The 3,113-nt window shown below is 40.5% G+C and overlaps 1 long non-coding RNA gene across 1 annotated transcript in view; it reads left to right on the plus strand.

Moving 5' to 3' along the window:
* The window catches only part of LOC129392462 (uncharacterized), a 62,720-nt gene extending 61,174 nt beyond the window's left edge, over positions 1-1,546 (plus strand). Inside the window, exon 3 of the long non-coding RNA XR_008618353.1 lies at positions 1,410-1,546. This is a non-coding gene — a long non-coding RNA (uncharacterized lncRNA). The remainder of the gene's footprint in view (positions 1-1,409) is intronic.
* The last annotated feature ends 1,567 nt before the right edge of the window (positions 1,547-3,113 follow it).

The following is a 3,113-nucleotide window of genomic DNA, read 5'->3' on the forward strand; positions in this document are numbered from 1 at the left end:
AAATCTGAAAAGAAGAAGTAAAGCTGTCACTGTTTGCAGATGACATGATACTATACATAGAGAATCCTAAGGAGGCTACCAGAAAACTACTAGAGCTAATCAATGAATTTGGTAAAGTAGCAGGATACAAAATTAATGCACAGAAATCTCTGGCATTCTTATACACTAATGATGAAAAATCTGAGAGTGAAATTAAGAAAACACTCCCATTTACCACTGCAACAAAGAGAATAAAATATCTAGGAATAAACCTACCTAAGGAGACAAAAGACCTGTATGCAGAAAATTATAAGACTCTGATGAAAGAAATTAAAGATTATACAAATAGATGGAGAGATAGACCATGTTCTTGGATTGAAAGAATCAACGTTGTGAAAATGACTACTACCCAAAGCAATCTACAGATTCAATGCAATCCCTATCAAACTACCACTGGCATTTTTTACAGAACTAGAACAAAAAATTTCACAATTTGTATGGAAACACAAAAGACCCCGAATAGCCAAAGCAATCTTGAGAACAAAAAATGGAGCTGGAGGAATCAGGCTCCCTGACTTCAGACTATACTACAAACCTACAGTAATCAAGACAGTATGGTACTGGCACAAAAACAGAAATATAGATCAATGGAACAGGATAGAAAGCCCAGAGATAAACCCACACACATATGGTCACCTTATCTTTGATAAAGGAGGGAAGGATATACAGTGGAGAAAAGACAGCCTCTTCAACACCATACACAAAAATAAACTCAAAATGGGTTAAAGACCTAAATGTAAGGCCAGACACTATCAAACTCTTGGAGGAAAACATAGGCAGAACACTCTGTGACATAAACCACCACTTTCTTGATGCTCATAGTGACTTGCCCAACTTGCCTGCTTGATCCTGCTGTCTCTGTCACTCACACTCTTTTGACCTCAGGCAAGGGGTTAATTTCTCTTTAATTCCTTCTCTGTAGCTCATGGAAAAAAGGCTGTCCTTCTGGAGGCAGGGAAAAGAAGCAGGATTGAAACTCTCAGTTGCACATGGTTGTAGTGTAGATAAAATACATAAAGTACATACTGTAAAGATCTTCCAAGATCGCCTCCTCAAGGCTGATGTACCCCACCCTGGCTCCTGGGGATAACAGCCACAGATGGTTCATATCTGCTCTCCTCTCTGGGAATTGCCCTCCATAGCAGAGAACTGTCTCACCCAAGGTTACATCTCCTCCCAAAGGGTGAAATAAAACCAATGCTTGGCTTCTGTAGGGATTCATAGGCCAGTCCCCTTTGCTTCATTTTGGAACAATTTTGAAGGGCCTTCCAGCTTTAGAGCTCACCATAGAATCTGTTGAAGTTCACTTGTCACTTCACATGGATCACCTTCTCCCTCTGACTGATACTACCTTTTTTACTTTCTGATAGGTATCTCTTCTGAGAACATTCTGCATGCAACATTCCATTTTTAGACTCTGTTTCCAGTGAACCCAGTTGAAGACAGTTGGTACCAGGAATGGTCATAGGAAATAGACTCTAAGAGAAGAATTTTTTGCTGACTCAATGGCAATGAAGACCCCATTACTACTTGCAGGTGGAATATATATAGTCCCTGCTATGTCGTCCTGGTGCAACTGTTAAAACTTTTAGAGGTGGTAAACTGGATTGGGATATTGGTGGAAGGAGATATCCTGGCTGGTACAATACATTGGCTGGTATTGAGAAGTATGACAGAAATTGTAACTATAGGGACTTTGGAATTGGATGGCTGTTGATTAGCACCACTGATTCATCAAAGAGGGATAATGGCAGGTTTAGGGCAATTAATTACCAATTCAAGGCAGACTGTGAAAATTAGAGGGCCTCTTTGGCAGCATTTAGGGAAATCCTAATCTCTTGCAGCTGGAGGGCAGAGAGAGAGGAGGACCAAGTTCAGGACTTAATCATAAGAGTACTGGAGCTTCAGAGAACTGAATTGAGCTGAACTCACATCCTGGCAGTTCTCCTGAGCAAATGTCGGGGCCTAACTAGGAGAGGAGTGGAATCCTGAGACCTGGGCTGAGGACATCTGGATAAATGCAGTTGTGAACTTTGAAATTTCCAATTCCCTTAAATCTTCTGGGCTTTTAGAAATGATGCATCTTCCCTTATTAGAGTGGCTCTACTTCGCTTGAAGATCATGCAGAAGACTCAGTGATGAGGAAAATACTTGCTCCCCCCCTCCCCCCCCGCCAATATCTACCCTCCCTTTCCTTCCTGGTGATCAAACAAATGACAACAGTTAAATCTTTTACCACACATTCCAGCAATCATGCTCCTTGGTATTTACCCAAAGAAGTTGAAAACTTCTGCCCCCACAAAAACCTGTATGTAGATGTATGTAGAAACTTTGTTCATAATCGCCAAACTTGGAAGAAACCAAGATGTCCTGCAGTAGGTAAGAGGATAAATAAATGATGGTACATCCAGACAATGGACTATTATTCAGCACTAAAAAGAAATGAGGTATCAAGCCATGAAAAGACATGGAGGAACCTTAAATGCATATTACTAAGTGAAAGAAGCCAGTCTGAAAAGACTACATCCTGTATGATTCCAATTATATGACATTCTGGAAAAGGCAAAACTATGGAGACAATAAAAAGATCACTGTTTGCCAGGTGCCATGGGTTGATGAGTAGGGGTAATTAGAATAAATAGGCAGAGCACAGAGGATTTTTAGGGCAGTAAAAATATTCTGATACTATACGATGGATACATGTCATTATACTTTTGTAAAAACCCATAGAATATATAATACCAAGAGCAAACCCTAAGTTAAACTATGGACTTTGGTTATTATGATGTGCCAATATAGGTTCAATAATAGTAACACGTTGATTACTCTGGATCTTCTTCACCCCAGAAAAGGCAGCGATTCATCTTTACTGAAATCTTCTCATTCTGAGGTATGAGTATGCCTTTCCTGCCCACAGAAACTCTGCTCAGTACCACTGTCGGAGCACTTACAGAGGGTTTGATTCATCAACATGGAATACTGCATAACACTGCCTTGGACCAATGGGCCCACTTCACAGCAAAAGATATGCACCATTGAGCCCGCGATTATGGGTCCATTGGTCCCATCACACA

Source organism: Physeter macrocephalus, chromosome 10 (genome assembly GCF_002837175.3).
Source record: "Physeter macrocephalus isolate SW-GA chromosome 10, ASM283717v5, whole genome shotgun sequence".
NCBI lineage: Eukaryota > Metazoa > Chordata > Mammalia > Artiodactyla > Physeteridae > Physeter > Physeter macrocephalus.